Source organism: Lathamus discolor, chromosome 6 (assembly GCF_037157495.1).
Source record: "Lathamus discolor isolate bLatDis1 chromosome 6, bLatDis1.hap1, whole genome shotgun sequence".
NCBI classification, from domain to species: domain Eukaryota; kingdom Metazoa; phylum Chordata; class Aves; order Psittaciformes; family Psittacidae; genus Lathamus; species Lathamus discolor.
The window spans coordinates 56868357-56894784 of record NC_088889.1 but is presented as its reverse complement, the minus strand read 5'-3'; positions in this window follow the sequence as shown (position 1 = coordinate 56894784).

Genomic DNA, 26428 nt, shown 5'->3' with positions numbered 1-26428 from the left:
AAAAACAAAAAAACAAAAAAACAAAAAACCCCAGAACACCAACAAAAAGCAAACAGAAACAAAAATAACAAAACCAACTCAAAAAAAAAAAAAAAAAAAAAGAAGGGAGAAGTTCAGGTTAGTTTTGAATAATACATGTACTAGTATTTTCAATGCCAAGTTCTTATACCATCCCTACCTCAGTAGATTTCACGACTAGTTTCTGATTTATACTTTATAATGGCATTAATGTTTTTATTTTGAAATTTGCTACCATTTAACATCAAAACACAAAAAAATTGTTTCTATTATTTAATTTATATTATTTCTGCAGAAATGTGTTCATTTTGAAATGTGACTTTCAAAATTTAAATATTTATGTAAATTTTCATTGTGGAACATACCCCTCTAAGTCTGCAGTTTTTCCACAGAAAAAAGTGTATAATTTTACCCCAAACAGCATTTTTGCATGAAAACAATTCCAACTAAATCTTTTTAAACACCCTGATTTATGAGTTACGATCTACAGTTAATTTTCCAAGAGATAGCTGATTTATGAATCCTGCCATGTACAGTTGGTTCAGACACAAACTGCGTGGACATTTTTGTGTTCCTCCCTCCACAGACGTCATTATGTCTTACAACCTTTTTGAGAAAGCTCAAAGCACAGCTGGTACAAACCCTTTTCCATTTCAGGGTCTTTCAGTGACAAGATGTACTGAAGTATCTGAAAAAGATCTGGGGTCCTAGGCAGAAGTTCTACAATGTTTTCTGTTTTCAGGCAGGAAAATTGTTGATCTTGCACTGTCATCAGTGTAATGGTCTGATAACGATATAATGCATTTTAAAAAATTAATAGTTTTTTTCTCAAGTGATTGCTGAGCTGAGGTTGAAAATACTAGGCTTATTCTAAAACTCCATCTGTATGGTCTCAAATGCTTGATTTTTTAGCTCCAAACTGTTCATTCAAAACCACAGTTGAACATGTCCCACAGCTAAAGGTCCTATAGCCTTTCCCAGTGGCTAGACATTGCTTTTGGAATTTACTCTTGAAAGGAAAATGATCCACGCTGACAGTTGGCTACATTGAGAAACAGATCCAGGATGTTTTTGTGAATATAGGTTGGGAATATATAGTGGGTCAGAAGCCAGGAATCTGATAAGGCCACTGTGCTACCTGCCTGCTTGTGTATGTAGTTTGGAGAGAGTTATGGCTTAGTCAAGGGGTGGTAATAATAACCAAGTTAATTTAGGGAGCAGGACATGGTTTCAGAAGTGGGGGAATCTGTGGAATTTGGACAACAATGGGAAGAAAGCATTTTTGCCCATAAATTTACCAAAGTTGAAACTTTGTGAATTAAGCTCTTCCAGAAGTGTTAGAACCCAAAAGCCCTGACACCACTTCCCCCCCACCTTTATTTTTTCCTCTGAATATAACTGATAGACCCAAATGTCCACTTTCGATGTGATAATTTAAAACATGGTTTCAGTTTCAGAAAACAGAGGTGGGAAATGTGTGCTAATTCATACGATCACTGTTGCTGCATCCTTTTACAAAACAGAGAACAATGAAAGATATGAAAATTGTCCATAATTATACTTTTAGATGGTTACTTCAATACCTTTCTTTTTCACACTACAGGCACAAAGTTAGTATACCTCAGATATGCTAATAAAAAAAAAAAGAAAAAAGTCTATGATTTCTGGCAAAATAAAAGCTCCAGTAGGTTGCTATGTGTACTATATATAACTCACAGGCAATGTCATGGTGCCTACTGAGATGAGCTTGGATAAAGCTCCTGCAGTATAAAGATTAAGGCTATTTTATATTCTTTGATTTTTATTTTAATGCTCCTTGCGTTTGAATTACTGTATTACTAATTTTAGCTGATATATTAATACATGTGTCTCAGCTATTTATACATACAATATGAAACCCAAGTAAAATACCAAACAGGGTGTATGATTCTGTAACTTGGCAACATATAACATCTTTTCTATGTAATAACTTTTTCACAGGAATCATGGAACCATAGAATAGTTAGGATTGGAAAGGACCTTAAGATCATCTAGATCCAACCCCCCTGCCATGGGCAGGGACAACTCACACTAAAACATGTCACCCAGGGATCTGTCCAACCTGGCCTTGAACACCGCCAGGGATGGAGCGTTCACATCTTCCCTGGGCAACCCATTCCAGTGCCTCACCACCCATACAGTAAAGAACTTCCTCCTTATATCCAGTCTAAACTTCCCCTGTTTAAGTTTTAACCCATTACCCCTTTTCCTATCACTACAGTCCCTGATGAAGAGCCCATCCCCAGTATCCCTATAGGCCCCCTTCAGATACTGGAAGGCTGCTATGAGGTCTCCACTCAATCCCACTGTCCATGCCACCAACAAATATGTTGAACAACACCAGTTCCAACACCAATCCTTGTGGGACACCACTCGTTATCGGTCTCCAGCCAGACATTGAGGCATTGATCACAACTCTTTGTGTGCGGCCAGCCAGCCAGTTCTTTATTCACCAAGTGGTCCATCCATCAAATTGATGTCTCTCCAATTTAGAGACAAGGATGTTGTGTGGGACAGTCTCGAATGCTTTGCACAAGTCCAGGTAGATGACATCAACTGCTCTACCCCCGTCTATCAGTTCCATAGCCCCACCAAAGAAGGCCACCGAATTGGTCAGGCAGGATTTCCCCTTAGTGAAGCCATGCTGGCTGTCACCAAGTACCTTGTTGTTTTTCGTGTGCCTTAGCATGACTTCCAGGAGAATGTGCTCCAAGATTTTGCCAGGCACAGAGGTGAGACTGACTGATCTGTAATTCCTTGGGTCATCCATTTTCCCCTTCTTGAAAATGGGGGTTAGATTTCCCTTTTTCCAGTCGTCAGGAACTTCACCTGACTGCCATGATTTTTCATATACGATGGACATGGCTTAGCAACTTCATTTGCCAGCTCCTTCAGGACCCACGGATGGATTTCATCAGGTCCCATGGACTGATGGTATTTGTAAATCAATGGGATTTGTAAAGTATTTAACTTCAGAACTGACCTTAGACATATCTTTACAGAATATCCTTAATTAAAGGTGGTGGTTAATGTAAGCCTAAAATTCTCCTTTTAATTTCAGATTTTGTCACTTAAATCCAAAGTGACTTCTGCCCCTTACACAGCCCTGCTACTTTTAATAGCATTACTGAGAAAACAGTTTCAACTCTCTAATTAATGGTGATATAATCTGACTGTCAGTAAATGAGAAATGAATTTTCATAAATATTCACAGATGGCAAGGATGTGAGGATTTCTGCCTGTTTTACTCGCTAGTTTCAGGGTATTCCATCATCAATGTGCAACATCGTTGGGACAAGTAATGGATTACAGAATTCAGGGTAGTAAATTGAGTCTGAGCCTTGTCCTGGGTTCAGCAGCAGCAGTCATTTTTCTGTTTCTTAGTAGCTGGTGCAGTGCTGTGTTTTTGACTTTCAGCCTGGGAACAGTGCTGATAACACTGCTGTTTTTAGTTGTCACTCAGTAATGTTTACTCTGACCTAGAACTTTTTGTGCCTCATGCACTGCCAGGGAGGACGAGATGCTGGGAGGAAGCAGAGACAGGACACCTGACCCAAACTAGCCAAAAGGTATTCCCTACCACAGCACATCATGCCCAGTATATAAACTGGGGGCAGTTACCTGGAAGGGCTAGATCGCTGCTTGGGTCAGGCTGGGTATCAGTCAGCGGGTGGTGAGCGGTTGTCTTCTCTTCCCTTGTTATTTCCCTTATCATTATTGTTATTTGTGGTAACAGCAGTGGTTTGTGTTATAACTTAGTCACTGGACTGCTCTTAACTCAACCCATGGGAGTTACATTCTTTCGATTCTCCTCCCAAGAGCGGAGGGATGATAAATGAGGGAGGGGGGAGTGAGTGAGCGGCTGCGTGGTTCTGAGTTACCAGCTAGGCTTAAACCACGACAGCCTGCTCTTGTACTCGCTGTAGACCTGAGAAGTTTAGATTTAAGCTTTCAGTTTTGAGCTAATTTATAATTGACCCTCCAGCATATATAACTTACTTTCAGCACAATATACCTATATTCTCTCTTTAGTTATATTCTTATTCTTCTGAAAGTACTTTATTACATATTTTCTTCCTAATCAGGCACTCATTTAGTGTATTTCATCTGCGTGTCTCAAATCTCCACCTTCCTCAAATTAATCACAGATCAGATTAATTGTACTTGGTAACCTGACACTCTTTATCTTAATTATCTTACCATTAAACTTAGTGATCTGAGGGAAGGTTTACCACCAGGTTTTAAACCTTTTTTTGATAGTGCAGGATAATTCAGTCATCAAGGCTATCGTTACACTTTTTTCTCAGTCGGTTTAACTCTGAGAGGAATATTATATCTTTCACATCCACGGCCTGATGACCTTGCATAAAGAATAAAAGGGACGGGGATAGTGGGTAAAACTGAGCTTTTTTACTGTCTTGATGTGCAACTGAGTTACTTTCCTATTGCTATATAAGTATTTTGTGCTTTTTGGTTATATGTCTACTACTATTCACTTGAATTTTCACAGATAATTTTAATAGTTTAAAGGAAGAGATCAATGAGTTATTATTATAGTGAGGATTGGTTAGTCTGGAAGGTTTCCCACAGGCTTTTTTAAGCATGACAGCTATTTGATAAACAGAAGTGGAAGTCCTGTTTAGATTCTCATACATAACAGAAAACGTCCCTGTTCTACATATAACTCTGGGTTTTTTCTTGCTATTGCATTCTGGAAAGCAGAGAGAAGATCTAAAGAGGCTTGGGTAAAATTTATGCTGTAGGAATAGATTCTTCTGGAGCTCAGAAGAGAGAGGGAGAGAGAAGCTGCTAGCAGCAGGGCAACACTTTCTGGCCACCCAAATTAGTATCTCATTTTGTAAAAGAAAGAGAATGGAAAGGACTTTTCTTCATCTTATCAGTTAGAACTATATATACAAGTTTAAGTTCTACTCAGTCTTAGAGATAAAACTGTGATCATGCTCTGTTCTTTTCAATGCAAGTCATTTTAGCAGCCGTGCTCATATTATAGAAGAATCAAGAAACACATTTTCTGTGGTAAGCACAAAAGAGTTCACATAATAGATGTGTTTAGTTGCTGTAGTGGTGAAATTGGAGCGTTAAGTCCTTGGAACCACAACATAGGCATTTCCTTTCCCTGGCATGTCTGGGCTTGGGTGAGATTTCTGAACAGGTAGCTAGGTCTGTGTTTTTTAGATGTTTTTCAGGCAAAGCTACAATAGGCAAGAAAAATAAAAAGAGGAATCCACAAAGCTCTGGACAATCTAACAGTGCAATAGGGAAGGCAGTTTGACAGGCAAGGCATTCTTTGGTAAAAACATAGAATGCTGAACTGCAATAGTTAGATAGGTCTCTGTGGGCCATGAAGAACACATAAAGACTGTCAACTTCTCTTATAGATCTTTACATAGATTCTATTACGATTCACACTAAAGTGATCCTCTACCTGTCTTTACTGAGGACTCCAATTAAGGTAAGGATTTATTCAAGACTCGTACTGACCTGGGGCTTGCACAATGCAAATCTGAGAGGAACATGGTGGTTTTCCCTTTTATCTCAAGAGCACTCCCTATGCAGAGAGTTTGCTCTAGCAGATAATCTGAAAAAGGGTATTCTATTTGGGAATTCTTCCATTCACTGCTTTATAACTTGTTACACTTCACATAATTATAGCAAGAGGGAAATGAACTTATTTCTTTCATCTCCTAATGGCTATCCAGATAAGTGTCCTCAGAACCTGAAAAGGTATTTGAACAAGGATATTCTGCATGTCAGATGAATATTCCAAATGCTAGTCTATCAGGAGGAGGTGTTCTTTGTTAGCTCCTAAGAATAATTTATCCATCTTTCCTTTCTGTATGCTGACAAGCCCACTTTCAGGCTGTGGATTTAATGAGATGTCAAAGAATGGAAAAATAACTACTTGAGCTTGTATTTATCCTTAAGTAATTTCGTGAGTGTGCTTATATCTCATGTTTACCTTAAACATGTCCCTCTTTCTTATGCATTGCTTGTTTATGATTGTTCCATAATTTTCATGTGGAACTGTTGAGCTTTGCGAGAAATTCCAGACAACAATCTAAACTGTAGGTCCACTATTTATGAATTTGAATAAGACTGTCTACTTTGCACTTCTGCCTGAATCACTCTTGTCATTGCTGTCTGTAAATGTTTCACATCTCTTGTCATTCATTTGTAAAGATACGTGCGTGCAAAATTGATATACTTGCATTGGTGTCCCAATGACTACTCCTAGATTGTGCTTATTTGCAAATTGGATAATCAGTAAATCTCAGAAAGCCAACAGGCTATACCTGACTGAGCTACACAAGAACAATTTACTGTGAGTAGTGCCTCAGTTTGTAGGACACATAAAATAGCAGTGTTGTATCTGTGAATCAAAGCACAGGTGGAAGTAGGTGTTTATATCAGAGCTGCTAGCATAATTTCCTGAGCTAAGAAAAAATTACATGGGTAACTCTGGTCATCCATTTGTAGCAGCAAAAAAGCCCCAGAGTCTATCCTCAATTAGGTATCATCAAGGCTTTAGAAGCATTAGGGGATATATATTACATAGGTGGATGCTTACTAGTAATGCAACACCATTTTATTAATAATAGAATAGTAACAGAAGAGTGAGTAACATTACAGTATAAACAAATACAGAGCATGCCAGGAGAGATGGATAAACAAAACAGAATTGTGATAAAAGGAATTTATTTCTCCCAATGAATATTCAACTAAAATGTAGAGTTTGCAGTTTTGGCTTATTTCTGTTGGTTAAATGCAGATTTATTTAACTATTCTTACAATGTTTTAGTATTCACATTCTAATTTTGACATTACTAGATTAAAGAATTAAGAGAGAACTTTGCAATTTGCAATTAATGACATCTGGGTTTATTAAAAATAAGTAGAGTGCCATATCGATAAAGAATAGACATTAAGATTATGAAGAAAATCATTTGTCAAAATTCTTGCCTGTAAGCAGGCTGTGCTTGGAGATTTTATTGGCCATATTATCTTGCTTATTTAGGGAAAGACATATGAGCTGCTCAAGGTAAATAGCTTGAAAGCATTTCCACCTGCAACTAAATCTGTTTATGTGTAGGTGTAGGTGGCCCCTGCCTTGGGCTTTCTGGACTTGTTGCAGAGCCTGAGGCAGTGCTTTACATTGCACAATGTTACTGAACCAACTTACTGGTTACTACTGCAAGAACATTAAGATAAACATGTACTAGCGAGGTAACTTTAATAAGGTAGATACCTATACCATGAATTTACTGAATACCAAGTTGTTCAGCTAGATTGAAAGACTTGAGCATTCTTACACATTTTTTCATTCCTGGGAATAAAAATTTGGGAAAAATAAGAGACTGCAGAATGCAAATACATAAAGCCTATTAAATACCAGGTGACTGATCCTGGCAGCAGGTGATCGTTGGACGGAACTTTGTACATACATGTGGGCAACTATGAATAAACGGAGGCCTGCTGGGGCATTGGGGGATGCCATTACATAGCTACAGAGAGATTGTCAGACATTAGATTTCATAGAATCCATTCTACACTGGAGTTACTGGTCACAATAGACTTCCTTACTCACTTTGTAAATATGAATTGAGACCACTATGACACTGGGAATTGTTACTGAAAGTCCATGTCTGCTTTGCCAGCAGGTAGTATACCTTAGAAAAATGATCATAAAATCCACATTTTGGGTTTCCACCAGACTTCTAGTGGTAATTCAAACAAACAAGAAGATGTAGTTTATGCCCTGCATCTGGTTATAAGTGTTAATGGCACCACTGAACTAAAAGAACATCTCTCATAAACAGAATTAATCTTTAAAGTTTATCCTTTCATAATGGTTAAATTTATGTAACAAAAATCCTCAAAGTCTATAGAAAAATATAGCCAAAAGAAAAATTTATCTTCTTCCCCTCCATATACCGTGACTGTCAGTCTGTTGAGGCACTAATCCGAAAGAGCTTACAGCATGTCTGAGTCAATTCTTCTTGACCCTGATTTTTCTTCCTAAGAGAATAAATACATATACACTATGTATCTACATACTTAAATAAATAAATATACACATTAACTACCCTGGCATGATGACTGATATCAGAAAGATGATTCATAAGGATAGCTATGCAACTAAGAACAAATATATTTTTCAGAGAGCCATAGAAGGATGGTACCCTTTTAGATAAAGGCATGGACTCTCAAATAAACCTGATAGGGATATTGAGATTCTGAAGTCATCTAAAAGACTCTTCTGAAGTCCTATAAAGTCTCATAGTAAATGCAAAAGTAGTAAACACTTCTAGTAGAAAATAGCAGCAGAAATGCAGAAATTTCAAGAGTGGGTATTGCAGAAGTATTACAAGTTTTACTAAAGAAAAATACTTTTCAATATCCCCATGAACATTATATTTTAAAAAGAAAAATTGAAAAAAAACCAAACCCGAGGCTATTAAAAGCAATGGAAGCAGCTGCATAGATTGAGGGGCTCATTTTTTACCTCATTTCATTCTTTGGGTCCTTTTTTAAAGCTGTCCTTTATTATGATGACAATAATGATAATAAAATATTAAAATACTGAGATTATACCCTTGTTTAGGCCCATGCTTCTCATGCTCACTTATTTGTTTTCTAGAACAGCCTTCCTGTCTCTCTTTTAAATGTTCTGGGGAAACTTCCACTCTGATGGTGTGACAATAATAAACGAAATGAAATCCTTTTATAAGCCTATGTTCCTAAGCATTATGACAAAGCATCTGCTAATAAAGTGTTAGAGCTTGCTGGAAGTTCTAAAAAAATGCCACCTGCTACAATTTCTCCAGCTGAAAGTTATATTCAAGCAGAGGTAAATTTTGACATGCTCAGTCTAGTGCATGGAAATATATATATTTTTTAAATTATTATTATTTTTATAAAATTATAATTTTTTATAGTTTACCTAAACTATGCAAAATATTTTTTTCATGTAATTAATTTTGAAGGTCTAACCTCAGATTTTAAATATGAGACTGATACTACAAAAGAAGCTGATCTATATGTGCAAGTCCACTCTTAAAACACTCTGTGGTTCAAGAAACTGCTTCCTTTTCACTTGAATGTGTAGGAACAGTCTTTAAATAAGCAAACTAAAGTAACTAAAGACCAACTTTATACTTTGCATCCGACTCCCCAGTGAATCTATGTTCCTCATTTGTAACAGGTAGAATTAATGCTTAAAAGCAGCATGGTTGCTAAAATCCACCTCCACTAAAAGTATTAACGCTTTCAAGTAAGAGCAATGATAAAAAACATCACAGTGTCATCATAAACAAAATCAGGTCACAGGTGTTAATTTGCTTGTATTTAACAAAATTTGTCAATAGACCTTTTAAATGCTTTTGAAAAGATCAACACAGTTAGTTTGTCAATAGAAACCAGAAATAAATTAGCTGTGCAGCTAATTTACTGAAAGAGAGAGACTTATCTATTATTTCTTTTTAATAAACTTTGACCACACTCAGTCTAGGGAGCTCCATACAAAAGATATACAGGACTGGAAAAAAATAACTGATTAAATTTTAACCAGCTGCTGGGCAGATAGTTTGCCTGAGGCATTTTTGTCAGTTTCAAAGGGTCCTTTTATTAATTTTGCATTTTGTATTTTGTTAGTGGAAAGAGCTAGCTCTGTTGGGACTGCCAAAAGCTATAGGCAGCGAATCTTACAGCAGCAAAGAGGAAGCTGTAGAGCATGCCAAGTAGATTTAGCACACTGAGCACTCTAAATTACGTTTGTTTTATCAGTCCTAAAAATATATTAACTTCAGGTGTAAGTTCTTTGAATAAAGCCTTAAAGCTAGTACATCCAGTTCTTTCTCTGTTTATATAAGGCTTTTACTTTGTCTATAAAAATAAACCGCTGCACTCTTTGCCAAATATCTACCAATGTCATTTAAATCTTTTCTTCTTATGATTGTTGACACATTTTTTTGTTGGTCTGTTTTCTTACATTGATCTTATGTTCTTACTGAAAAGGTATTGGAAATATTATCTAGATCCTCCCCACTTTCCATGATATTTAGGAGCAGCTTTTATGGATGAAATTGTTGATGCCTAAGTGGAAGCAATATTTAAATAAATACATTATGCTTTCATTTGAATGGAGCCCAACATCCATACCATCACATGGAAAGCGCCGCTTGTAGCATATTGCTCAGACAATTTGTGAGCAGAAGTTAGAACTCAGGGGTTAAATGGAAAACATAAGCCTCTCTTGTGATGCTGGGAATTTCACAAGTTCCACTCAGGCAGCTTCAAACAGCATTAAACACAAAGGAAAAAAAGTATACCCTCAGGCTAGAATTTGCAGAAGACTTACCTGCAGTAGGATGGAGCTAAAATTAAGCCTGAAGACAAAGCATTTGGGCTTACATTTAGAAAATTGAATGGCAACGTACATATTTTTGGAATGCATATCATACTCCTTTTCCAGTTTCGTTGCATCTTAAGATAGCTTTTTTTTTTCCCCAAGCAAGTTTCTTTATCCCAAATCAATATACAATAGTGTTACTACTGCATTATTTAATGCCTTCAACAACTATTTTTGTGTGCAATCCTGTGTTGGCTAACCTCATTGGTATCACTTACACATAAAGGAATGTGTTCTTGTTGCCACTGAAGTTAACCATAAACCTGATAATAGCAAAATTGACTTCACGGGAGAAAAATGGGCTCAAGGTAATTAAAAAAAAAAAATCAATTATACCCATGACTTTTTCCACCTAATGTTTGGTCAGGTTTTGTGTAGCATTTTAAGAAAATTGTGGTTTATGCCCTGGATTACCTCCTAATTTTATCTACCATGTGTAAGTACAAAAAAATAATAATCAGAGAATCTTTAAATCATACCAGCTCTTCAGTCTGTAGTTAAACGAAGTTCTACTTAGAAAAGTACGAAGTAGGGGAAAGAAAAGAAAAAAAGAAAGAGGTTACTTGCTGGGACAACTGAGACTGTCAAATCAACCACACAGTGTGAAAACACTGAAATTCATAAGCTTCCAAGATGCAGTTTGAACGTCCAGCTGTGGTTTGGCAAGCTCATGTATAGATGCTTAACTTATGAGATACAATACTTCTGTGAAGTTCTAAGCTCTTGCTCAAGTATTTCAAGGAACTGGGGGCAGATAACTGAGAATTTACATTGTGTTCATAATGCGGAGTGATACTAGAGTCTGCAGTGTTGGCTGGAGGCACCAAGGTGAGTTTGGATTCTGGAAGCCACATTAATGGAGAACCCAGTTCCTCTTAATAACTGGGGTCTCTGTTATGTAGATAATAGTGAAGTCTCCTAAAAAATTGGTGGTGGAGTGGCTACTAGCCATGCAAACACACTCTGTAATCAGAATAAGTTCTTTGATGTTATCATAATTCCATACTTTAACAGACAATTTTATCAATTGGATAATCAGAAAAAACAGAAGTCAGTTCTTTTTTTCATAACTACATGTGCTCCGTATTGCTTACAAGTGACAGTTGTTGATGAAAAGAGCTAATTCTGTAGTCAATTTGGAGCACTGGAAATGCCAAGGAATACAATATGCTGGAATTTGAGTCAGCAGAGATTTATATACTGTGCTTAACGTTATGTTTTAGCTAAGTAATGCAAACAACTTCAGATTCAGTATCATAATTTCTGCCATAGTGTAAACGCAATGGACCCTTTCAGTTCCACTGAAGTGGTACCATTTAAAATCATGAGGGGATCATTCCCAATTTGTAGCTGAGCAAGTAGGTTAGTAGAATTCAAGGCTGTGGCAATGTTGCAAAGCAAGTTGTTATCTCCTGTCTTGTGTTTCCTGCCCTTCCTCTGTCTTGACTGCAGAGACATAGCTGTTTGATACTAGAATAGATTTTGCCAATTCAGTTAAGTGAAATTATATCTAAGTTGATTAATTCTTTAAGGGAAGTGTTATATTTCGGAGCAATATTAATAGAATCATAGAATGGTTAGGGTTGGAAAGGACCTTAAGATCATCTAGTAACAAACCCTCTGCCATGGGCAGGGACACCACACACTAGACCATGTTGCCCAAGGTTCTGTCCAACCTGGCTTTGAACACTCCCAGGTATGGAGCATTTACCACTTCTTTGGACAACTTGTTCCAGTGCCTCACTACTTTCATACTAAAGAACTTCTTCCTTATATCTAACCTGAACTTCCCTTGTTTAAGTTTTGACCTATTACCCCTTATCCTGTCGCTACTGTCCCTGACAAAGAGTCCTTCTCTGGCATCCATATAGGCCCCCTTCAGATATTGGAAGGCTGCTACGAGATCTCCATGCAGTCTTCTCTTCTTGAGGCTGAATAGCCCCAATTTTCTCAGCCTGTCTTCACACAGAGGTGCTCCAGCCCCCTGATCATCCTCGTGGCCCTTGCAATGCTATGGTTCTAAAAATTATTCCACAAATTTTCTAATGGATGCCAGGTCATGGGCAACTAATGTCAATTAAAATTCATCATAAGTGGCCAGTTTAATAAAATTGGAGCCAATATTAGTGAAAGTGATTGGTGAGTTTGGACCTCTCATTTTCTACCTCAGTTTACATGAGGCTGATGTATAACGTATCCTATGGCAACAACAGGACATACATTCAAGCATTCTTCATTAGGGACTGTAGTGACAGGACAAGGGGTAATGGGTTAAAACTTAAACAGGGGAAGATTAGATTGGATATAAGGAGAAAGTTCTTTCCTGTTAGGGTGGTGAAGCACTGGAATAGGTTGCCCAAGGAGGTTGTGAATGCGCCATCCCTGGCAGTGTTCAAAGACAGGTTGGATGAAGCCTTGGGTGAGATGGTTTAGTGTGAGGTGTCCCTGCCCATGGCAGGGGGGTTGGAATTTGATGATCTTAAGGTCCTTTCCAACCCTAACTATTCTATGATTCTATGATTCTAAGATTCTCATAAAAGTGATGTTGCTGCTCAGCCATCCTCCCCTACCTCTCTGAAAGTACCTGAAAGGATCCTGGACCATATTGCCAGTACTTTCCACACTGCATTGCTTTGAGCTGCCCTATTATTTCTCACTGACTATCATAGCTGTCACTGAATCTGGCACTTATATTGAAAAGAACCTAAGTTACCCTGCAAAAGAAAATACTTCACAAACAGAAAGCAGTAATAGGAAAAAGTGAGACACGATTTTAAAAATGAAAATGAAGACTAACATGAAACTCTCCCACTTGTGGCCCATGTATTTCTTGCCTTAGAAACGCTTCTAAATTTGTCTGCCCTTCAAGACATTAATTGGCTGCAGCAGAGTTCTTTCATTTTGTTCTCATAAAAAGATGAGATGTATTGTCTTACTGCTGTGAAGTCAGATCTTGGCATGAGTCTTTCAATTTACTGCTATGTCGGGTTATTAGCAAGGATTTTTTCCTCCCTTAAGTTTCCTTTCATGTAAAGTGACATGCAGGTACACAAGCATTCAAGACTCTTAACGTTCTCCTGTGATGTCCCATTTAAATTACGGAAAATCACTCTAATGATTAAGAGAAGGGAACACAAAAGCAGCGTGAGCTTACTGAAATGAATTCTTCTTTAGGTTTCAGAGAATACCTGCTGAAAAGTTCTTAGAGTGTTTTATGTGACTCTACATGCAGAATAACATGTTTCATTGATATTTTATCACAGAAGAATTGTATGCCTCCTATTGTGCCTCAAGAATAAGCAGACTGTTGGTTACACTTACTTTTTTCACCCCACTTTTGAATGTTAGCCATGCTGTAATACTATGAATGTTTTCACTGAGATAATGAAACAAGGTAGTTTTATGGTTTTGGTTACATCATCTTACAGTGTGTTAGCTGACGTGAAGGAACCCAAAGTTTCAAGCAAGACAAAAGCTAAGATTTTACTATTTTTGCATTATTCCCCTCAGTGTGGCCAATGCATAGGATTATGCAATAGCCAGATGACATATGGTGTTCATATTGTCCTTTAGTAGAACACTGCAATCATAGAATCATAGTATCATGGAATAGTTAGGGTTGGAAAGGACCTTAAGATCATCAGATTCCTGATGAAGGTCCTGAACATACTGCATTATGTCAAATAGCCTCTTTGTTGTCACACAATAGATGTGGGCTTCTAACAGACTAACAAAGTACAGCATGATTTTTCAGTCCTAAAGCAATATTCTGAACTGTTTTGCAAGTTGTAATATCCATATATTTCATGCTGATGATTAAATAATGTTAAATTGAAAGCTTGAGGTTAAACTTTTAGAAAAGAAATAATTACCTTACACACACTAGATAAATCATTCCCTCCCTAATCCTGACTACTGGATTTACTTTGAACTAGGGATGAACAATTCATTATGGAAAATTCTGAACCAGCTAGCAATTTGTGGGTTTGAAAGTATCTCTAAAGTAGCCTGATGACTGAGATCATCAGAAGATAAGTATGTAAGAGACATTGATTTCTCTATGATAGGCTGCAGGACATAAGGAATATTCACAGCTCTCTGCTTTAGGAGGTAGAAAGGCTCAATCTGAAAATGCTGATAAACACTTGTGGGAGGATGGTAACTGAGCATCTTTGACCTCTATTTTTGTCAGATCTACAATGGTCAATTTAGTGGAAAGATTTTCTGTCATGTAACAGTAAAACCATGAAAACTGCGCGGTTAATTTTAGTGGCACCTAGCAAAGCATGAGTGCTACTTACAGGTATGTTTTACTTTTCCTCCCCTCTTCTTTATGTCTAATACAGGATCAGGCCCTAGGTTTAGTACCATAACTTGCAGTACTGCTGCTCTTGAGTACAGATGGTGTCGCGGTTTAAACCCAGCCACATAGTCACTCACTCCCTCCTTCCTCCCTCTTTCTTTCCTTCCCCCGCCTCCTCCCCATCCCCGGGGAAGAGAATTGAAAGAATGTAATTCCCATGGGTTGAGATAAGAACAGCCCAGTAACTAAGGTATAACACAAACCACTGCTGCTACCACCAATAATAATAATGATCAGAGAAAATAACAAGGGAAGAGAATACGATACCATCCACTGAAATGAGCCTGACCCCAGAAGACAGCCTGTCCCCTTCCCGGTAACTCCCAGTTACCTCCCTGGGCATGACGTGCTGTGCTATGGAATACCTCTTTGGCTAGCTTCGGTCAGGTGCCCTGTCTCTGCTTCCTCCCAACTTCCCCTCCTCCCTGGCAGAGCATGAGACTCACAAAGTCCTTGGTCAGAGTAAATGTTACTGAGCAGCAACTAAAAACATCGGTGTTACCAGCGCTGTTCCCAGGCTGAAAGTCAAAACACAGTGCTGCACCAGCTACTAAGAAGGAGAAAAATTGACTGCTGCTGCTAAATCCAGGACAGATGGCTAGTCTGTCTTTAAATAAATACAGTTAGAATTCCAAAGAACAATACAAAATCCCTGACTTCAATATATTTAACATATACCATAAAGATTAAAAAGTGATGTTGGTAGTTCCATTCTGTAGGTAGGCACAGATGAGTTTCTTATAATTCTCACCCTTTACATTACAGTCAAGCTACCTTTTCAGTATTTAGAGGATTTGTATAAATTTTGATAACTGGCATCTATGATACAGCTTTCAGGCAATTGCTTCAAATTCACTTCTGCTTCACAAAGTAATTACAATCACTCAGCCAAGTTCTACACTTGTTTATAGCTTGTCAACTCCTTATTAATTAAATGGCTCTTTTATTATAAACATTGTGTAGGTATAACAGAAGACACAGCGTCTTCATAAGAAACCTAGTAAATATTCTTTAATAAGTATTTTGGTGTAAAATAGATTGTTTCTGTTTGATACTAAGGGCCAACTACAGCTAATCCATGTGAAATTCTACATGGGTATAGTAGTTATGGTGCTTATACCATAGCTGGGAAATTTCCAGCATAGCTGGGAAATTCATTTCATATTTTCTTTTTTAATAGGGTATTTAATGGTACCAGTTTGAAAATTTTCCCTGCTGAGACTTTCCTTTGGCAGCTCAGCTTTCCAGTGTGTAGGATTTTGTCAATCTACATAATCTTTGTGTGGGCTGAACTGCTCCCGACTGGTGTCCTTTGCCTTTTTGTTTGTTGTTAGCTTCGTTTTCTTTTTTTTTTTTTTTTTTTTGGTTATTAACTCTTTTGTTTGTTTGCTAGGAAGGACGAAAAATTGTCAGGGAGTGATCATAATAAAGCTTCGGAGATAAAGGTTCAGAGCACAACACTGAAGACTTTTCCTTTCTTGAAGTTCTGAGACAAGGGGGTTTTTTGTTTGTTTTTAAGTAAGAATGTGTGGTAAAGTGGAAAATACAGGAAAGTAGATTGTAGTCACATTGCCTCCTGGTGTAATTATTACCCTTTCTTTCATTTCCTCAGGGGTATATTAAGGAATTTGTGTTAAACCCCTCCTCTCCCCCAAATTATAATGAAACCACAAGAGCAGCTATTACAATGCATTGTTACATGCCCTTTAAAACAGAAATTGCCTCCTAAATTGCTACACTGGTGTGTCAGTGGTCATACCACTGACAACAGTTGTAATGCAGACAGAAAAATTGTGTTCAGAACTGGAGAAGTATAAAAATCTTTAGTTTGTGGACTATGTAGCATCCTGCTAGTGCCAGAGATTTGCTTTGCTTAAATGTCAAGAATAAAATCAGTGTGAAGACTAGGAAAGATTAAAAAGGCAGACTGAATCCAGATGAATGAAGTTTCTGCAGTGGAAGAAATAATAGGAAAAGAAGACCAAACTTAGGGAAACGCTAAGGCTAAGTGAAAAAAAAAAAACCCAAGATGTAAAAAGATATTATAAGGGTAACAGAACCTTAGAAATAAAATAAAACTTATATCAATTAGCAAATTAGCCTGACATTGCACTTGAGCACTTTGGGCCCAGTCAGTATGGAATTAAAAAATGATAGCATTTAATTAATATTAGTCAAGATGGTACAATATGTATAATTGCTAATATAAGCATTATCAGAGAATCAGAGAATCATAGAATAGTTAGTGTTGGAAAGGACCTTAAGATCATCTAGTTCCAACCCCCCTGCCATGGGCAGGGACACCTCACACTAGACCATGTTGCCCAAGGCTCTGTCCAACCTGGCCTTGAACACCGCCAGGGATGGAGCATTTACCACTTCTTTGGACAACCTGTCCAGTGCCTCACCACCCTCACAGTAAAGAACTTCTTCCTTGTACCTAACCTGAACTTCCCTTGTTTAAGTTTTGACCTATTACCCCTTATCCTATCACTACAGTTCCAGATGAAGAGTCCCTATCCAGCATCCTTGTAGGCCCCCTTCAGATACTGGAAGGCTGCTATGAGGTCTCCACGCAGCCTTCTCCAGGCTGAACAGCCCCAAATTTCTTAGCCTGTCTTCATACGGGAGGTACACCAGCCCCCTTATTGTCCTCGTGTCCCTCCTTTGTAACTTTCTCCAACAGCTCCATGTCCTTCTTACGTTGAGGACATCAGAACTGTACACAGTACTCCAAGTGGGGTTTCACAAGAGCAGAATAGAGCAGCAGGATCACCTGCTTTGACCTGCTGGTCACGCTCCTGTTAATGCAGCCCAGTATATGGTCTGTTTCTGGGCTGCAAGCACACTCTGCTGACTCATGTTAAGTTTCTTATCAATCAACACCTGAAAAGCATATTAAACCTTCTTTTATTTGTTTGGGTTTTTTAAGTTCAGAAAGTCTTAAATAGATTCAGATTGTTCAGCACACATGCAAAAGTTACAAGGATGGAATCATCATCGTTTAAAGTTGTCTCCTGGGGGAAAAAAGGTGAATCAAAATTTCTTAGTTTGTAGCAGTAGTCTGGAAAAAAAATCCTCGTGAGGTTTTCAGATGAATGGAATAGAGTATTATTTTCATCATAGCACAGATAAATTTGTTTTACAAACTAGTCTGAGTATTCTTGCTAAGTAAGTTCATATGGACTTTGTGTGTTTAACATAGCTAAATATAAGGTCTTCTCTCCAGGAATTCAGTTGTACTTATGAAACAGGAGACCTTAATATGAGGTAATAATATTGCCTAAAGTAATAATATTAAACTTTAGGGGAGTGAATCCCAAGATTTGGTGTTTTTAGAGTTCATGCAGTATTTTTAGAAAATAATTTTTCATTAGGGTTTAAATACTTCTAGCAGCCCAATAAAAAGGGATACTGCAAATCTGATCAGCACTCAGAAAGTAAAACTCTGAGTAGGACAAGTAGCAAATACAGACTTCAATTTTTACTGCACAACAAGTTATCCAATGTCTTTTTCCTATGGCCTTGGTTGACCAATGTGGGTCACAGTTTCGAAGTTTAGTAACGCTGTTGAACGCTGGCCACACCCAAAATTCAGATCTCTGCTGTTAATTTAGTTTTGTGGAAGCATGTAAAGTGCACTGCATACAGCCTCCAAATAGACATGCTGACTTTGAAAGCTATGCTGTTTTAATTAAAGCTTTAATATGCCTCTTTCTGTTGCTGCTTGCAATTCCTGCAAGAAGAAAAGGCTCAAAATCAATGCTGTATTTCAGAAATACATTCTCACGTGCACTTGTCGTTCCATATAGGAAGACTTCCATGTAAACAAAGATGGACGTGTATGAATATTATTTAAACATCTTAGGGTTCATAAATCAATATGAAAAGGTAAAATCAACAAGTTGCAAGAGCAAGCATCTTAGTTCACTAAATTTAGTTCAGGTTAATCTTATATTTTTTACTCACTAAAAAAGGTTCATCTTAAACGGTTCATAATTACCGATTTTCACCTTTTGTTGCTAAAAGAGTGCTGCTTATATGTATTGAACTTCTGTAAATACAGAGCTCTTCTGGCTGTAATTTATGTTAATTTTACAGATTTCAGAGTTTTCATGTAAGAGTGAGCCTGGGAGTAAATGTCATGCAAATTGGATCAAAATTGGGAAACTGATAGGTGGAAAATGTTTCAGAAAGAAAGATGTACCCCTGCAGGTCGCTACAGCTGTAGTGAGTGTAAAAGTCAGCTGTAAAATGGGATAATTATCAAAATGTTGTACTGTTACAGATGGAAGAATGGTTATTTCAGATAGTGCAGGGAAAGAGAGTGGAAACAAGGAATGGTGTCCAGGAACAAAACAAAACAAAAACCAACCAACCAAACAAAACAACAACAGCAACAACAACAACAACAAAGTAGCTTTTTTCAAAATTAGCTGGGGGTTAAGATGTAAGATGCAGTGTTTGAATACGAATCCAATCACACCTAATCTCGGCACTTGCATGATTGGTGAAGTCCAATTTCTATTAGACTAAAATAGTGTTGTAAATCCCAAACATTAAAGAATATGCCCACTAGAAAAACAGAAATGAGCCAGATGTCTAAAACTGAGATAAGAACAAAACCAAAGGAAGAAAGTAATGGTTCTTCACAAAATTGAGCAATTGAACAACTTGGGGATTGGAGTTATGGACTTTTTAGTTTTCTTTTCTGTTTCACAAAGGAACTCACCCATAATGAATAGCACTGATTTAACAAAAGTTAATGAGTGGAGTGGATAAAAGCTAGAGATGTCTATTTTGCATTACAAAACATTTTAACATTTTTTTTTCCTGGTTTGGAGCAAAACCAAATTAAACATTTAATGTTTCAGAACTTTTCATTATATGAGGATATCATTGCAAAAAAAGGCTACATTTTTTTGAAAATGAAATTTTCCCCTCTGCGCATATTTTTCAGTTGTGCCTAACTTTTATTATGCCTACAATATTTTATGGTATATAGTAAGAATCAAAATATTAAACTAATTACTATATTTATACAGATCTCATTTAAGGACAGATGTCTTTCATTGAATTCTCTTTGAAACCTCTTACTATTTAGATTTGTGTATCTTGTGTTACATTAAAAAAACTTTGTTGAAATTAACACATGTGGGTTTAAAAGTTTTCAGGATAAATGAAAGCAGTTTTACACGGTAGCATATGCTTGAATATTTCAGACTAAAACTTTCTAAATACTGAATTTATTTTTTTAATATAAAAAAGAAAATATTTCCTTTGGGAAAAATCCCCAATATATATGGGAAAACAAGAAAAGTAAAAATCTGTACAAATATCACTGGAGGAGGAAAAGCTTTAGTTGGCCTCAGTGGAATTTCCTGACTGAAATTTTCAGTACATAGATCGGTCAAAATTAATTTATATTTGGATGCCTATCGTATCAATGGATGTTCGCTTTGGAATGTTCTCTATGTAGAAAAATATGTAAAATATTCACATAACTAAGAAAAATGGTGACTTATACCTCAGTGGAAAAGTTATGGTCCTGGTGCAACCCTGTTAGTAAAATACCATTTTTACATTACTCACTGACGTGTTCAGTTTCAGTTTTAAAAGGTACCATCATTTCAATCTCTGTGTAGATAGCAAAAAGCTAATCACATGAGTTAAAAGTATTGGAATATTAATATCTGGCTGTACAAATCATAAATAACTTGACATCATAAGTTTAATGTTTTCTATAATTAATCCAATGGCTTAGATTATTTACCTTATGAGTCCCACAAGGAAAAGAAAGCTGAAATACCTGTATCATAATATTTCTCATAACTGATTAATGTTTGCCTTGGGAATTACATGATGTTCAGTGTATTTATTCTTTGCTACTTCTAATGCTAGGTATATTTTTCCATAAAAGATAAATGTACTCTTGGTCCCTTAAGCAATACAGAAGGAGTAGGTAATATGCATGTGTTACAAAAGTGTATAGTCATCCAGATGTATGCCATGTTTTCTATTTTCCAAATTAGTTTTCAGAGTCAATTGGGTTAACAGGAGAGCTAATATTTCAAGAAGAGTTTAAACACTGGTTGGTTAATTTTTCCCTGGGGATCAAGAGTGGGAAATAGGGAAATGGCAAATAAGAGCAATCTAGAGCTAGTGATACTGTGCTGATAGAAGAAACTGAATTAACTTAAATGTGTCACATTGATTTAAGATGTACGTGATGCATTATAAAATGTGTTCTTGCCCTCCATACAGCATTGGAAAACAAACTATGCATTTTATTGATATAGTATCTTAAGACCTTGGTAAAAACTTAGCAAGCTTATCTTTACTGTCTTGTGTGTATTTGCTCTAAGATTAAAAAAAAAAACAACATAAAATAATTGTAAGAAATGGGTAAAATACATAAATGGGTGGTCTTCTGCTTTCTAATCTGTTGAGCTTCCAGTGTTTTCCGATTCTCCCCTTGTGCATCATCTTCTGAATGAGGACAGTATTTGAAAAAGGGACTAAGGGAGCCCTGTTTCTGCAATTGTTTGGTCCTCTCTTGGGGAAAAAGAATAAGTGCTTCACCTCACTGCTAGGACATCATAGAAGTTCTTCACACTACAGGTTGTATGCAGCTACAGAGAACTCACACCGTGTGGCTTCCAAACCCATGGACAGACTCTGCAACATGCCCCAGAGAGTCTGAAATATAGCTGGTTAATGGCCACAGGGTTGTGACCAAATACAAAGCAAAAAGCATGAGAAAGAAAAAAGTGCTACTTTTCTTCTAATGTAATTATAAAGCAACACTTGATATTCCTCTTATTTATAGGTGTTATTGTCACCCATACACATACTAAAAGTATCAGTAAAATGTTACCAAACCCTGATTAAAGTCCTTATTTCTGTTTTATTTTGCATTCTACTAAAAATAGAAAAGCAAAGTTAAGTTGACCAAACTTATGTTGACCTTTGTCTCTTCCCACACCTTAAAAGTTTTAGAGCCTTGTTTTGAAATGTCACATTGCCTGTGACTTATTTACTATTTTTATTATTGTCCTTTTCAGTCCTTTGACAATAAGGGTTGTGATTAGAGAAGAATAAAAACATGACAGCAAATCTAGACATTTCTTCCCAGCTACTTCACTTCTATGGTGAACTTGGTGTTACTGCCCATCAAGGAAGGACTAACCGGTAACTTATCTTGAGTTATCTGATGTGCCAGGGTGAATGTGGACCATACAGAAATAATGGCCAGATTGGTATGGGAGGACTTAACAATAGGCGCTAAAAAATTCTGAGGTTAAATCTTCCAAAAATAATGTCAGGTACCATTGATACTAAGCAAGAAGGCAAGGAAGAAGTAGGCCTAAGACAGTCATTATTGGGCACTGCACAAAAGCATCCTGTTTGGATATCATATAATATTTTTAAACAATAGCATCCAAGAGTCTCCTACACTATTGCTTTCCTTACTCTTAAGAGTTCACAGTAGAGCTAACATGCTAACTGCTAACATGGTAACATAGCTACTGCCACTGTAGTTGCACTGTCTGGCACGTAGTGATCAAGAGAGCTTAGAGTTTAAATGCTTTCTTCAATGCACTGAGTTGAATGCTCCATTCCTCAAAGCTGTGAGTGAATTGTCCCATCTCCCCAGTCACAAGGCTATTGTTGCCTGTTTCGTCATTGTCATGTTTATATTTCCACTCAAGAAATCTTTCAGATCAGACTGTTGGTTTGTTTTAAATTCCATGCTCTTTCCTAAATATTACAGCACTCAAATTTAGGTGTCACAGAAAGCAATGTAAGCATTGTTTCACTTACTGCAAATAAAAAGTATCCAAGAGGAAAATTAATACGTTCTATGGACTTGGAAATGTAATGTCACAAGTTTTGACAAAGAAAGAAGAAGCAGTAAGTCAAGACTGAGTATGGCAGGCCAGAGTAAGTATGCCATCAGAACTGGTATTTTTAGGAAACTTTGGTGGTGTTTTTTTAACTCAATTCCATTTGCCTCTTGTCTTCTTTTATTTCATTTATAATACTTTCAGCATGTAGTTTAAATTAGCTACTGAACATAGTACTTGCCTACTGCTGCTTTAGGCTGCCACCTGCCACAAGGCTGAGGATCTTTTCAAATGCTAGTAAAACTGAATATATTAGATTGGCCTGAATATAGTATAATATCAGAAAGACAAGAATGTTTTTCACTGGGCCTTTTATACGTGTACCCCTTCTCACTCCTCATTACTTCAGTGTCTCTTTTCCTTTAGTTTCAGTTGTACCTACATAAACATAGGAATCTCAAATATGAAAAGTAAATTCAAACACTTCTTCCACCCTGGGATTAGGCATGAAGGGGGCCTATAAGAATGCTGGGGAGGGACTCTTTATTCGGGACTGTAGTGACAGGACAAGGGGTAATGGGTTAAAACTTAAACAGGGGAAGTTTAGATTGGATATAAGGAGGAAGTTCTTTCCTGTTAGGGTGGTGAGGCACTGGCATAGGTTGCCCAGGGAGGTTGTGAATGCTCCACCCCTGGTGGTGTTCAAGGCCAGGTTGGACGACGCCTTGGGTGAGATGGTTAAGTGTGAGGTGTCCCTGCCCATGGCAGGGGTGTTGGAACTTGATGATCTTAAGGCCCTTTTCAACCCTAACTATTCTATGATTCTGTGACATTTGCCACAAGACTTGCTGTGTTGTACCTTTTTCCCCAGCCATAGTTGGTCTTTCCTGTTGAGCCTGCAGGGTTTTTGTCACAGAGTTTTTTTGCTTCTCTCTGTTAGTAGAGCCCAGCTTTTGGGATTACCATTTTAGTCTGTAGTAGCCCTTAGGTGTTGCCATAGTAAGTAAAATTACAGTCGGGAACAAATTATTCTCATTTTGGGTTTTTTCACTGGTTAAGAATTCGGGTTCAGTAATATATTGCAGTACTTGTGATCCTGTTACTTTGTTTCTGCCTTTCTCGTCTCATTGTTATTTTGGTGAAAATAACTGGAGGAAAAGCCAGAAACTTTTGACTCATTTATTTGGACCTGTATGCTGAAAGCAGGACAGGTTTTTAATTTTAAACACGCACTTCTTAGCATATTCAAAGCTCTTGTTGGCTTTGGAAGGAATTTTTTCTATACACACTTAAAACACACCTAGTCAAAATATTCATTTCACATTTACTGAATTTGTCTCCTACTTTTAATCTTTTGGGGAATTTCTAAACGAAAGTCGTGCAAGTAGTTTGAAACAAATACCTTTCCTAATATTAATATACATGCCTTCAAGGCCTGTAGGAGTTATTTACATCAACCAATGATATGAGCTTCTCTGTATAGCCTGAAAAAAAAAAACAAAACACAAATAGTATCCCATGCAGGATCTAGCCTCTTTCACATCTCACCACCTGGCTTACAAGGTTGTATATCTTTCAACTGAATCATTTATGACAAGAGAAGCTGTTAAAGTTTCTTTGGCAGACTGTTTAGATGTGGCTGCCAATGAAAAGACATTAATAAGTTAGCTATTGCAGCTGTGCTTGGATGTACCCAAGGCAGTTCCAATTTTACTATTATTCAAAAAATCAGGCAATTCATATTGTTCCCTATTCGTGCTCTTGAGCTGGGCTCTTCAGGTTCATCTGGTTCCAGACTTAGCTTTAGTTTCTGTTTGTTTTAGGTACAGCCTTTTTTAGAGTGTGACAGAGCTGTTTATCGTGTGGCGTTGCATAATAGGTTCATCAGATGTCAAGCTATAACAGTGCAGGGGTCTCAGAGTGAAAGCAGTACTTTGCAAACCAGTATTACACTACCCAGATATAGAATCATAGAATAGTTAGGATTGGAAAGGACTTTAAGATCATCTAGTTCCAACCCCCCTGCCATGGGCAGGGACATCTCACACTAAACCATACCACCCAGGGCTTTATCCATATGGCTCAACAAATACACTTTTGCCTTGGATTTTCCAGGGTAATTCTAACAGCTTGTTTTTCTGTATTGCCTAGCTGAAGAATGTGATAGTCCTTCATGTATGTCTGATGAAGAATGCAGGTTAACCATACCCATTACGTCTTATTTCAGTGACAGAAAGGCAGAGTAATCTCTCTGCTGAAGTCAGTGTAATGTTTATATATGTGTTGCCTACTTTTATCTGAGTTACTGCTTAAGTCAGTGTAATGTTTATATACATGTTGCCTACTTTTGTCTGAGTTACCTAAGTGCCACTTACTTACACTAACTTTTTTGTATGTGTGACTAAGTCTTTAAATGTCCTGCTAGAGAATGCAGAGATCACTGAAGTGAAAAGCTGGCACTGGTCAGCATTGTATTGTCATGGATGTTTCTGAGAGCTTTTGTGTTGTCTGTCAGAATGAATAATTATTAAGAGATGCATTATTCACCTATATCTGGTGATACATTTGGATAGATGTAACAAAAGCAGAAATGAGAAACATGTCAGCATGATTTATCAGCAGATGCAGAAACAGTTCAGTGAAGCTTTTAAATACATGCACCAAAAACAATGACCTCTATTAGTTCAATTTCTAGCACTCAGTACGTGACAGTATCATCTGACCAACTTAGTTCTGTCCAGTGTAACAATTTTTAGCATCTTCCCTTATTGCCCTATATGCCTCCTTTCTCCTAGATTCTCTGCTGCATCTGCTTCTGATGCTGAAACAAAAAGGAACTTATGGAGTGGAAAGAAAACCCAAGATTCCTAGAATTATCCAGCTGTCATAGAATCTGACATAGCTCTTTCATATTTACAAAAAAATTGCCTATACTTTTCATGCTATGAAGAACTAAATTTCAGATCCAATAAATGCACACAGCAAGCACAAAATTTGAGCACCAGTACATACAGTGTAGAAGTTCATGATTTACTTTACATGTGCTGTTAAAGACCTGATACTAGCTTTTCTGAGTAATTCAGTTTTGGGAGTATATTGGGGTTTTTTTTCCTGCAAAAATCAGACTTTATTATTAGATGGGTTTTGCTTTCCAGTTTAGGCTGTAAGAAATGTTTATGATATGATCTGAAGCCATAAAATTTTAATTATGCACTGAAAAATCAGGTGAAGTGCAAGCAAATATTTACAAGGATCCACAAATTTCTTTGGTTTTGGTCTCATTTAAGATGAAGTATGTTTGCCTCTTGCTATCATATCAAATCACTGATGCAGTAAGATGCTTAACTGCAGAGGTTCAAGAGACAAGTCATGTCATAATGGCTAGACTCATGCCAGGTTGAAGTAAGATGTGCTGTTTTGCTCCTGGCAAACAATACCAAGCTCTGTACCAAGCTGAGTACAGAGTTTCTCCCTGTTAAGAATCACTGTTAACAGTTGCTACTTCTTATTGTGCCATACTATTACTGTACCTAAGAACAATCCTTCCTAGGTCCTTACTAGTTAAAAGGAATACCTCTAATATTTCCTAAATCTGCTTTCAAAGATTAATAAATAAAACTGGAAAGTTTTCCTTACTTGGATGTGCTTTTCAGTTGATGTTTTTTTTTTTTTTGTTTGTTTTTAATATGTTTTTTTTATGCTACCCTGAAGGGTATCATTTTTTCTTTAAAG